Source organism: Eretmochelys imbricata, chromosome 3, assembly GCF_965152235.1.
Source record: "Eretmochelys imbricata isolate rEreImb1 chromosome 3, rEreImb1.hap1, whole genome shotgun sequence".
Taxonomy (NCBI): Eukaryota; Metazoa; Chordata; order Testudines; family Cheloniidae; genus Eretmochelys; species Eretmochelys imbricata.
In genome coordinates, this window is record NC_135574.1 from 136513793 (window position 1) to 136527699 (window position 13907).

Here is a 13907-nt window from a genome sequence, read left to right on the forward strand (position 1 = left end):
AGTATGTACTGCTTTCCTCTGGGTGTCTTTTTCGGAAAAGGACCCAGAATATCCACAGCTACTCGCTGAAATGGAACTTCAATGATGGGGAGTGGTTGGAGAGGGGCTTTGACCTGGTCTTGGGGTTTTCCCACTCTTTGGCACACCCCACAAGACTGGACATAGGTAGAAACATCCTTGCCCATTCCCTCCCAGTGGAATGATCCCCCCAAACGGTCTTTGGTCCTGTTCACCCCAGCATGGCCACTAGGGTGATCATGGGCTAAGCTCAAGAGCTTGGCCCGGTATTTAGTTGGAACTACCAACTGTCTCTGAGGATGCCAGTCTTCCTGGTGTCCACCAGAAAGAGTTTCCTTGTATAAAAGTCCTCTTTCTACAACAAACCTGGATCGATTAGAAGAGCTGGGAGGCGGTGGGTTGCTCCGTGCCGCCGTCCAAGCTCTCTGGAGGCTTTCATCTGCTTCCTGTTCGGTCTGGAACTGTTCCCTTGATGCTGGAGACATCAGTCCCTCATTGGATTGTGGACCTACGCTTGGTCCCTCTGGAAGCGATATAGGGGATGGAGCTGTTTCTGTTGACTGTGCACCGCTCTCCGCTGGTGCACTATGTTGGGATTCAGGCTCCGGCTGAGCCTCTTGTGTAGGGTTATCGGCTGCTGCCAGTTCAGGTTCAGTGGGGCCCTCTGGTGTTGAGGTTGCAAGTACTGGATTCAGTGCTGGCACGGGGTCTGGTGTTGGTTGTTTGGCTGGTTCCGGTTCTGGGACTGGTTCCGTCTGGGTCTCTGGGACTGGAACCACTACTGCTGTTGCAGACATTGGCCTGGGGTCCGGGTCCATCACCTCTGACTGGGTCCTGATAGAAGTTTCCGGAACAGAGCTAGGCCTCACGGCTTGTTTAGCCTGGCTGCGGGTGACCATTCCCACCCTCTTGGCCTGCTTCACATGGTTGGCCAAGTCTTCCCCCAACAGCATGGGGATGGGATAATCATCATAGACTGCAAAAGTCCACATTCCTGACCAGCCGTTGTACTGGACAGGCAACTTGGCTGTAGGCAAATTGAAAGAGTTGGACTTGAAGGATTGAATCGTCACTTGGATCTCTGGGTTGATTAAATTGGGGTCCACTAAGGAAGCATGGATAGCTGACACTTGTGCTCCGGTGTCCCTCCACGCGGTGACCTTCTTCCCGCCCACACTCACAGTTTCCCTCCGCTCCAAGGGTATCTGGGAGGTATCTGGGCCTGTGGACCTCTGGTGTGATTCCGGTGCAATGAACTGTAATCTGTTGGGGTTCTTGGGGCAGTTGGCCTTTACATGCCCCAGCTCGTTACATTTAAAACATCGTCCAGCTGACGAGTCACTGGGGCGAGGAGGGTTGCTGGAGAACGGGGTGGTGGGACGATAAGGGGTCTGGAGGGTTCTTTGGGAGGTAGGTGGGGCTTTGGGCGCCCCCCGGTAATAGGGTGTGGTCTGGGGTGGTCCCTTCTGGTCTCCGCTCCAACTGCGACCAGTTTTCTTCTTCTCTGCCACCTCCACCCATCTGGCTCCAATCTCTCCTGCCTCGATTACAGTTTTGGGTTTCCCATCTAGGATGTATCTTTCTATTTCCTCAGGAACACCCTCTAAGAATTGTTCCATTTGCATTAGGAAGGGCAAATTTACTGGAGATTCAACACTTGCTCCTGATATCCAGGCATCCCAATGTTTCACAATGTGGTAGGCATGTCGGGTAAATGACATGTCTGGTTTCCACCTTAGGGCTCTGAACCTCCGACGAGACTGCTCGGGTGTTATCCCCATTCTGACTCTCGCCTTGGATTTAAACAGTTCATACTTGTTCATGTGTTCTTTAGGCATTTCAGCTGCCACCTCAGCTAAGGGTCCACTGAGCTGCGGCCTCAGCTCTACCATGTATTGGTCAGTAGAGATGTTGTACCCAAGGCAGGCCCTTTCGAAGTTTTCTAAGAAGGCCTCAGTATCATCACCTGCCTTGTAGGTGGGGAACTTTCTGGGATGGGAAGTGGTACCTGGAGAAGGATTGCTAGGGTTTGTTGGTATATTCTGCTGGGCCTTTATCCTCTCCACCTCCTCCACATGCTTCCTCTCTTTTTCCCTCTCCTCCTCCACATGCTTCCTCTCTTTTTCCCTCTCCTCCTCCACATGCTTCCTTGCCTCCATTTCCCTCTTGTGGGCAGCCTCCTGTGCCTCCTTCTCCAGCCGCATGAGTTCTATCTGTCTTTCATGTTCCCTTTGTTTTTCCTCAGCCTGAAATTTGGCTAATTCCAGCTGTAGTCGAGCTGAGGATTTGGTCATTCTAACCTCTCTGTTTTTAACTAACTTTACACCCGAGGTTTAGAAATAAACAAACAAAACTTGGCTGTAAAATTTTGCTGTGCTGGAATAGAATATCTATTCTCTGATAGTGATTGTCAGCCTACAGAAAAAGACAATTCCCTTGTCTCTGCTCTGGGCCCAAATTAAAGCAAAAAACCTCCAACTACTTGGAAACCTGCTTACCCAGCCCAAAGAAAAAGCAAATGGGTAGAACACACACCCCCTATTTACTTTTAGGAAGAAAAGAAAAAAAAACCCTCTGGGTTGGAAGACTGTGAATTTCCCTGCAGGAGTTAAGTACCCTGCCTCCAGGCAAAGAAAACCTGCAATTCACAAGATAATCCCCTTTTGTCTCTGCTTGGCCACAAAGCAGAGAAAAAACAATCTGCTTTCAGTTTCAACTGCTTTCTGGACTTCCTTTCCAAAGGAAAAAATAATTTCTTTTTAAAATCTGTATTTCTAGTTCAAAAAATCTCAACTGGATCTCAAAATGATTTCAGGTTAATCCCACCACTATGCCACCATGTCAAGGTTCCTCCCCCACTCTGAACTCTAGGGTACAGATGTGGGGACCTGCATGAAAAACCTCCTAAGCTTATCTTTACCAGCTTAGGTCAAAACTTCCCCAAGGTACAAAGTATTCCACCCATTGTCCTTGGAATGGCCGCTACCACCACCAAACTAATACTGGTTACTGGGGAAGAGCTGTTTGGACGCGTCTTTCCCCCCAAAATACTTCCCAAAACCTTGCACCCCACTTCCTGGACAAGGTTTGGTAAAAAAGCCTCACCAATTTGCCTAGGTGACTACAGACCCAGACCCTTGGATCTTAAGAACAATGAACAATCCTCCCAACACTTGCACCCCCCCTTTCCTGGGAAATGTTGGATAAAAAGCCTCACCAATTTGCATAGGTGACCACAGACCCAAACCCTTGGATCTGAGAACAATGAAAAAGCATTCAGTTTTTTACAAGAAAACTTTTAATAGAAAATAGAAGTAAATAGAAATAAAGAAATCCCCCCTGTAAAATCAGGATGGTAGATATCTTACAGGGTAATTAGATTCAAAAACATAGAGAACCCCTCTAGGCAAAACCTTAAGTTACAAAAAAGATACACAGACAGAAATAGTTATTCTATTCAGCACAATTCTTTTCTCAGCCATTTAAAGAAATCATAATCTAACACATACCTAGCTAGATTACTTACTAAAAGTTCTAAGACTCCATTCCTGGTCTATCCCTGGCAAAGACCAGCATACAGACTGACACAGACCCTTTGTTTCTCTCCCTCCTCCCAGCTTTTGAAAGTATCTTGTCTCCTCATTGGTCATTTTGGTCAGGTGCCAGCGAGGTTACCTTTAGCTTCTTAACCCTTTACAGGTGAGAGGAGCTTTCTCCTGGCCAGGAGGGATTTCAAAGGGGTTTACCCTTCCCTTTATATTTATGACAAGGACACTTTGCACTTCTAACATAATTTCCACCTGTGGAGCTCAGTACATTTTTCAGACACCTAACTAACTCTTGCAATGCCCCTGAAAAAATACATTGTACAGCTTTTTCACATTTATTTATAATCACCGTCCAATACTTTGTTCTCAACATGCCTCACAGTCCTTTGCTGCTGCAACTCCCAGACTGGGATGCTCACAGCCAGCCTACCAGCATGCAGGTCACACCCTGAGTATCTATGCTAGACAGCCCTGGCTCAGTAGTTTTGACCCCAGCAGCCTGTCTACAGCCCCAGTCTGGCTTCCACAAGCCTTTATTACAACATGCAGAGTGACCCCAACCACTTCCATAGAATCATAGAATCATAGAATATCAGGGTTGGAAGGGACCCCTGAAGGTCATCTAGTCCAACCCCCTGCTCGAAGCAGGACCAATTCCCAGTTAAATCATCCCAGCCAGGGCTTTGTCAAGCCTGACCTTAAAAACTTCTAAGGAAGGAGATTCCACCACCTCCCTAGGCAACGCATTCCAGTGTTTCACCACCCTCTTAGTGAACAAGTTTTTCCTAATATCCAATCTAAACCTCCCCCACTGCAACTTGAGGCCATTACTCCTCGTTCTGTCATCTGCTACCATTGAGAACAGTCTAGAGCCATCCTCTTTGGAACCCCCTTTCAGGTAGTTGAAAGCAGCTATCAAATCCCCCCTCATTCTTCTCTTCTGCAGGCTAAACAATCCCAGCTCCCTCAGCCTCTCCTCATAAGTCATGTGTTCTAGACCCCTAATCATTTTGTTCCAGTCCCAGATTTTTCCAAAACCATGTGCTCTGTAAATTCCAGCTCTTCCCTGGACAGTTCAGAGAAATAAAAAGATTTGTTTGTTCCTTTAGAGACACAAAAGCACATCACAGCTCATTAACTTAAGTTAACTTAACTTAATACTGTGTTTGAAGGGAAAGGTTTTGAGTTGGTTATAGTAAAAATAAAACAAATTTATTAACAATAGAACACAGCTTAAGTGATGTCTCATAAAAGGAATAAAGTTAGAAAGGGTTGCAAGCAAATAAAAGTGAAAACATGCATCTAAAAATCTAAAATTTAATCTATCAAAGTATAAGCTTTGGTCAAGATGGTTTCTCACCTGTATTCAGTTTCCAGAGACTTCAACCCCCTGCTTGGTTGAAGGACACATCTTTCTCAGCTTGCAAGAGCTCTGTTCCCTCATGTTTGGCTAGTGATTGATGCCAAAGATAACTTCTGTCTTTGATTATTTCTTCCAAAGTTCAGTGACATTGTTTGAAGAAGCAGATGACCTCATGATATTTTTCCCCTCCTGAGCTTCCCATCACCCAGTATGTTCCAATGCCACCATGTTTAGTTTAGGTAGAGGACAGGAAAATAGCTGCCTTCTCTGCCCTGTTGGGGAGGGAACATGCTTCTCACCGTTTGACCACAGATTTTAAAGCATAATATCATTAAGTACCCCATATTTCCTCATACAGTGCTAATACATACGTTTCACAATACCATTAATCACCACCGTGTCATGTGCTTTCAGAAAAGACCTCAATCAATGCACTTTTATCATACAGTGATATTGTATAAAATCAATTGATTCGATTGCTTACCACTTGAGGTTCAGATTCCTTGTCTTCATAGACCAGTTATCCTTTAAAATGGATTCTTCTGAGGTTTACCCCTCAAAGTAAAGTTCATTCAAGCAGTAAGGAAGGTGACAAGGAATTTGGTGGTGAAGGAAGCTCCATAATCTTTCTTCCCCAACTTGTTAGCTTAATAGCTTTGTTTACCTAATACGTAAAAATGGACCTTCATTACCTGTGACGGAAAATTAGGCTGGTCAGAGAATCAAATATACATTCTTTTGTCTAAAGCAGATCTGTTTACCAAATCCCCCGACATGCCTGGTTTAAACACAGTTTAGTCGTAATTCCAGGATATATCCATAAACTATTAATATCCACTGCATGCATAGATCATGGAAGAATATATATGAATAATGATCAGGGAGTTATTAGTTTTCAAATGCTGCCTCACAGGGCATATTTTGTTCAAAGACTATTACAATAATGCGTACAGTGTGAATACAAACACGCTTAGGGTCACACAAATCACGGAGCTGTGAAGTTTAGTTATTTAGGTCTTGATCCAAAGCCCAATGAAGTCAATGAGTGTGTCTCCACTCACTTCAATGGACTGTGTATCAGGCCTGCAGTGCTTTGAACAGGGAAGAGGCTATGAAAATACCAGAGAAGTGTGATTACATGTTAAATTTATACAAAATGTGGACACACACACACACACACCCCACCCCCCACCCCCCCGCACACACAGATGAAATACAGATAAAATGATGAAATACACAAAAATAAACATTGGACAAACTGAGGGTCATATCCTCAATGTGAATGAGGAGGACAGTTCTGCAGAACTTCGGTTGCTGGTGTTGTGTTGTATCGTCTTGTGCTTGAGACCGGTTGTTGGAATGGATCAGCCAGAAGCCAGGGCCACTAATTTTTGCAGACAGGCCAAAATGTAAGGGAATAATAGACTCCAGTATAACTGATCTTGTCCTATACTTGATTCCTTCCCTCTCCCCTTCCACCCCCTCCCAGGTTTCCTACAGAATTAGCAGCATGATTTTTTCCCCATAATGTGCTCTCATAGTCTAAACCCTCCATTTCCCTCATGTCCCCTCTGCAAAGAAAAAGGAAGTGCGTGATCCAGCAGACAGTGTATTAGACCAACCTCCAGAGACCTGAGTTCTGTTCCTGGGTCCATCTCTGATCTGTTGTGTGTGACCTTGGGTAAGTCACTTCTCTTTGCTTTGCTCTTTGCCTATTTAGATTGCAAGCACTTTGGGGTAGAAACCACCCCATATTTTGTATTTGTACAGTGCCTAGCACAACGGAAATGAGATCTCAGACTAGCACATTTAGGAACCTAGTATACAGCAAATAAGAACAAGAACAACTTGGAGGAGATATTATATCTAGTCAGAGCAGCAGAGTAACTGAACATTGGTAACTATTAGTAGAGGTACAATACATTTACACATGTAAAGTGCCATTTTTTCCTGACTTGTTACCACTGAAATCTGTCTTGTCAACATGGTGGTCCACTCAAATGCCCCTTCATGGCCAGGGGTGCCTCTGCAGTGCCCTGCCCCAGTTTTCCCCTTCTTCAGGGTTAGTTAAACAAAGCTCCGCATAGTCGTGCTCATCCACTCACAACCCTTCTTGGGATCTGGTTTCTTTAATAACACAAAGTTAAAAAAAAAAAAAAAACAAGCAGAAAAACAAACCCTTCCACTCAGCCTTAACCTAGACACAGCCCCTCCTCCCTCAGATGTTATCCCATCCTGCTCTCAGAGCACCTGGAAAAGATGCAAGGCCTGGCCTGGCCTGGCCTGGCCTACCTTCTTCAAAGGAAAACAAAACTTTCAGCTGGCTCTTTTTATGCAGCCCTAACTCCCTTCCTCAGAAACAACAGGAGTCTCTCTCCCTACGGCTTCACTGTCCTGGTGCTCTTCTAGCTTAGCACTCACTGAACTCCCTCTGACCCTTAATAGCCCACGTGTAGCCCCCGCCCCCCCTTAACTGGATCAACAGCTCTGGCACAGAGCCAGCCACTCTGTGACAATCTTTTCAGAGCAGGCTGACCTAGTATGTAAAATATGAATACAGCACAGTGTGCTGAGTTATATTTAACTAACTAGTCTTCATTGGCAGTTAGGGCAACTTAACATTCAAGGGCAGGATCAACTAATCAGCCCTTGTTTCAAATTATATAACTTAACTCACTTTGAAAGGCTGTGGCTGTATATACCTAGTCTCTACATTAATGATTAAAGTGGGCTTATCGTGTGAATCTATCCTGCAAAACATTATTATTCCAATCACATCAAATCCATGGGTTTGTATTTAAGCACAAGGGGAAAATATTTCTGAAGGCTGTTGCCTCTTTTTCAAGTATAAGAGTTAATGAAATCAGGGAAGAGGAAGAGCAATTCAAGGAACTTTCACTGGGCATCTCAAAGGCTCACTTTAATGTTTCACAAAGGAAGAGGGTCACTTTATAGTTAGATGGGACAGGACAGCTTAACGTAGTGTCTGGGTACGAAGGCATTCCAGAGCACATCTTTGTGCTGTTCCAAAAAGGAATGGTGTGCGCCCTCTAGATCTTCTTGCTAACCACATCCTGTGCTCAGAGATGCGTGGCCATGCCCCATTCCAGCAATATACACTCTTCAGGGTAGTTGGTCACTGCATAAGGGGTCTGTTGAGCAGAATGTTTGGAATGTGTCCTACTGTTGCATGCTGGGAGAGAGGGAAAAAGACTGCCTGGTTGTTCCCCTCTTTACTTCACCCAGGACATAGAGGGCAGTGTTTCCCACACCACACTATACCTTCCCCCTAGAAACACTTATTTTTCCTGAGGCCTTTTGTGGCTTGCAGTAGGCAGACAATAGTCTTACATTCACATTGGTTGGCTGAATATCTAGGGGCCTGGACCTCATGGACTTCAATTGGATTTGGATGAGATCCATGGAATACTAGTTCCAATGATACTTCAAAAGTCTTGCATGAGCTAATGGTCCAATCCTGCTGACACCACTAAGCATAATGCTCACTCCCCTGAGTAGTCCCATTGAAGCCAATCGAATTATTCAGCGTAGAAAGCATTGATTTGCAGGATCAGGCACCAGCTGACTTATCATTAATTTAATTTGTCTTTTAATTGTTTTCTTTAACTTTTTTAGCTTTTACTGCAAACATTGAAACCATTCTGTACCATGAAAAAAATCCCATCTGCTCAGCAGGGAGTTTCTTGGTTGTAAGGGGCTGACCATTGACTATTATGGTGTTCCTATTCAAGTGAAACACATTTTCTGCAGGACATGAATTATAAAGCACTAGGAGGGCACTATAAACATCCTGGATGTCTATGTGTCTCTAGTTATTAATCCCTATCTTTAATATGAACAAACTGATTGGATGTATTCTGTGAATTAAAATAAAATAAATATGGAAACATCAGTATTTTTCAGAGCTATAGAGTTTTTATTTCACACCATCCAGTTAGCAGAATAAAGCATGAAAAAAAATCTAACAAAGCATGTCTTAAATCAAGATGTTGTAGTGAAAGTTAATGTTTTTTTACATTTCTTGTTTTAGAAAAAAAGGATCAAGGCAGATTTTTATTTAAAGAAATCTATTTTGCAATATTCAGAATACTGCACACAGCTGTTACATTTCCAATTCTTTTGTGTTTCTCCAGTGAGTCTTTAAAGACCTCACTTAACCATCTCGATTGATCATTCATCTGATTTAGTACTGTTGAAATAATTTGTAGTCTTCCTTTCAGTGATCTGTCAGTTAAAACTGCTTACCCTGCCTGTGATTTTAAAGGTTGCCTGGTCCCTTAAGAATAGCTGCTGTATGAGCACCTGTATGTCACACTGCGTTTTAAGATGAAAGAACTTGTTGGCCAAAGTGTCTTGATCTCCCACAGAGTCAGGCATATGTCTCTGTTGATTACTCTACAGGGTAGGATATAAAAGGTGCGTTACTTTAAAGCAGCTTGGTATTTTTGCTAGTACTGGATGACAAGAATTTTCACCTCTGTACACACTGAGAAACAAATAGAGGCATAGAGGGAAGATGTGAGGAGAGGGAAGCAGATAATAAATTAGCCAGAGATTGGAATTATCTGCTCATAAATGACCCATTTTCAGTGACTGTAGGCTGTGTTGTTGTAGCTGTTTCGGTTCTAGGATATTAGAAAGACCTGATGGGTAAGGTAATATCTTTATTGAACTAACTTCTGTTGGTGACAAGCTTTTGACCTTACACAGAGCTCTTCTTCAGGTCTAGGAAATGTACTCAGAGTGTCACAGCTAAATACAAGGTGGAGCAGATGGTTTAGCATGTTAGTGGTTTTCAGTCTATGGTCCGTGGACCACGTGGGGTCTGCAGACTACGTCTAAGATGTTCAGAGAAGTCCACACCTTCATTTGAAATTTTGTAGGGGTCTGCAAATGAAAAAAAAAAAAAAGAAAAAAGAAAAAAAAAGGTTACATAAGTAGTTAACACATATTTCAAGGGACCATTTTAAGTGAAGAGGCCCATTAACACCCCTGCAGTCATAAGGGGAGAGGGGAGAAAGCAGCTGTGGGAATTGTTAGTAGTTTATAGATTGTTGTAATAAGTAAGATTTTGGCACGGTACTTTTAGTAAAAGTCATGCACAGGACGTGGGCAATAAACAATAGACCCTGGAAGCCTGAGCCCACTGCCAGGTCACAGAGATCATGTAAAATCATGGAATCTGTGGCCTCTCCGATTGAATCATAGCCTTAGTAAAAAAAAATCCATAAATCCAGTGTCTCTATTCAGTCCATGACTTAGTGTCTAGCAAAGATCTGAATTTAAGCTTCCTTAGCTCTCGTCCCCTAATGCCCCTACTCTACTTGCGCTATATTGAGGACATCATCATCTGGATACATGGAAAAGAAGCCCTTGAGGAATTCCACCATGATTTCAACAATTTCCCATCCCACCATCAACCTCAGCCTGGACCAATCCACACAAGCAGTCCATTTCCTAGACACTACTCTGCTAATAAGCAATGGTCACATAAACACCACCCTATACCAGAAACCTACTGACCGCTATACTTACCTACATAACTCCAGCTTCCATCCAGGACACACCATGCGATCCATTGTCTACAGCCAAGCTCTAAGATACAACTGCATTTGCTCCAATCCCTCAGACAGAGACAAACACTTACAAGATCTCTATCGAGCTTTCTTAAAACTACAATATCCACCTGCTGAAGTGAAAAAAACAGATTGACAGAGCCAGAATAGTGCCCAGAAGTCACCTACTACAGGACAGGCCCAACAAAGAAAATAACAGAACACCACTAGCCGTCACCTTCAGCCCCCAACTAAAACCTCTCCAGCACATCATTAAGCATCTACAACCTATCCTGAAAGACGATCCCTCACTCTCACAGATCTTGGGAGACAGACCAGTCCTTGCTTACAGACAGCCCCCCAACCTGAAGCAAATACTCTCCAGCAACCACACCCCACACAACAAAAACTCTAACCAGGAACCTATCCTTGCAACAAAGCCTGATGCCAACTCTGTCCACATATCTATTCAAGTGACACCATCATAGGACCTAATCACATCAGCCACTCCATCAGGGGCTCGGTCACCTGCACATCTACCAATGTGATTATGCCATCGTGTGTCAGCAATGCCCCTCTGCCATGTACATTGGCCAGACCGGACAGTCTCTACGTGAAAGAATAAATGGACACAAATCTGACATCAGGAATCATAACAGTCAAAAACCAGTTGGAGAACACTTCAATCTCTCTGGTCACTCAGTAACAGACTTAAAGGTGGCCATTTTGCAACAGAAAAGTTTCAAAAACAGACTCCAAGGAGAAACTGCTGAACTGGAATTAATTTGCAAACTAGATACCATTAACTTGGGCTTTGAATAGAGACAGGGAGTGGCTGGGTCATTGCACAAATTGAAACTATTTCCCCAAGTTAAGTATCTTCACACCTTCTTGTCAACTGTCTGAAATGGGCCATCTTGATTATCACTACAAAAGTTTTTTTTTTCCTCCTGCTGATAATAGCTCATCTTAATTAATTAGCCTCTTAGAGCTGGTATGGCAACTTCCACCTTTTCATGTTCTCTCTATGTATATATCTCTTCTTACTATATATTCCATTCTATGCATCTGATGAAGTGGGCTGTAGCCCACAAAAGCTTATGCTAAAATAAATTGGTTAGTCTCTAAGGTGCCACAAGTAGTCTTGTTCTTTTTACTTATGCTAAACAATCTGCTTCATCTTATATTTAGCTGTGACACTCTGGATAAGTTTCCCAGACCTAAAGAAGAGCTCTGTGTAGTTTGAAAAACTCTTTCAACAACAGAAGTTGGTCCAATAAAAGATATTACCTCACCCACCTTGTATGTCCATTATCAGTGAATAACTTTTGCTAATCATCTTCCAGAGATATTTTCTGAATGGTAAGGATATTGTTGGCCCAATGTCTCACACTAAATATTGCCCATTTTTTAATGCAAGATAACATGTTATTAGACGCAACTCAAACTGAGGAATAAGGAACTTGAAACAAACCATTCCTTCTGTGTCTGATTGCTGAAATTATTTGCATTGTGTAATTTAAATGTACTGTGGGAGAGGGAAGCTTAGCATATGAGTAACTGAACTGCGTGATGCTCTGTATTGTACCATTAAGCAACTAAATTCTTTTCACAGATGGTTTAGCACATCTCTGGTGTAACACTCCATAAACATGAGCTCTATATACATCCTCCTTTTAACTCTCATTACCTTAAATTGTTTTCTTTGGACATCTCAGAGTATTGTAGCAAAGGAGGAAGTCAACATGTTTCTTGTGGGTATTTTTGACTTCAGATGAATGTCATTCACAAGATAAGGAACAATGTGTACACTGTGGAGGAACAGAAAAATTCTCACAGCAGAAGTTGTAACATGCATACACAAAATGGACAGACAATAAGCATCATTTTTCAAAGAATATTGACATATGAAAATACTATATATAGATGTATCTTAGTTAGAAATCCACTTTCTTAGCTCCTACTTTGGGAATATCCATTAAGCATATATAACCAATACTAATGGGAGGGGGGAAAAAACCACTTCAGTGCAGGTGACATGCCAAAAAGCCAGCATTCATGGGGGGGACACCCCAAACTTTGCTCATTGTTAACTAAGTGAACAGAAAAAATATGAAAGACTAATATGCTGAATAAAGTTATTTGATGCACATATTTAACCCAGCCCTATAGATCATTTTGCTGTGAACTTTAGTCTGCTTATCCTATAGTTACGGTGGGAGGAAAGAGAGTCTGATTCTTATGGCACAGGATTGCTAGCTGGAAGAGAGGTGTTCTATGGCTGCTTCTGGCACAGATTTCCTGTGTGACCTTCACTAAGTAATTTAGGGTACAGCTATACTGCGATAAAAGACCTGCGGCACAGCCAGCTGATTCAGGCCAGTGGGCAACAAATTTGCTGGGTAAATGCTCAGGGTTTCATGCTGCAGCACTGTAAATGTGCCAAGTGGAAGTTCAGGTTGGGCTGGAGCCCAGGCTCTGGGACTCCCCCTGGTTCTCAGAGCCAAGGCTTCAGCTCAAGCCCAAATGTCTACAGTACATTTTATAGCTCCACAGCCCAAACCTGGAAAGCCAGAGTCAGCTGACAGGGGCCAGCCGCAGATCTTTTATTGTATTGTAGACATACCTTTAGTGTCAGAGTTTAAGGCCAGAAGGGACCACTAGATCATCTAGTCTGACCCCCTGTACATCACCACAAGCCACCGGCACCACCCAGCACCTGCACACTAAACCGAACAACTGAAATTAGATCAAAGAATTATAGCCCAAAGGAGACTAAACTATTACATGTCACAGGAAGAGACCAGGAGGGACGGAGGAGCAGCAGTGAACTCGGTGCCAAAAACTTCTCCTGCAGAATGTAATTACTGATACTTGTGAGGATGTTGTGAGACTTGATTTCACAAACATTTCTAAGGCTTCTTGAGAACCTCTGGTGCATTGTGCTATGAATATAAAGTATTATTTAATACCCTTTGTTAAATCTACATTCTGTACACACCAGAGTCACAGAGCTTGACCATTTAACAGCAGCAGAGGTAGCACAGCAGCAGGAATTAAAAGCATGGTTGCACTGAATCTTTCCTTTCTCCAAGTGCAGGTACTAGAAGAAATTGGTTAGTTTCTAAGGTGCCACTAGTCCTCCTTTTCTTTTTGCGAATACAGACTAACACGGCTGCTACTCTGAAACTAGAAGAAAGTAGGAACCTTCAAAACGAAGGAGAGAGCCAGCAGAAGGTGCAACGAAGGATGTCATCTTGGATATAGATCCATTCTGGTCATCTCAGAGCTGTGTCAGAAGGTCAGGGACCTGACAAGTCTCAGGGATCAAGTGTAGGTGGGCAGCAGTAGAAAAGGGTTGGAAGATGGAAGAGAACAGAAAATGTGGGGGAGGGTCAGAGA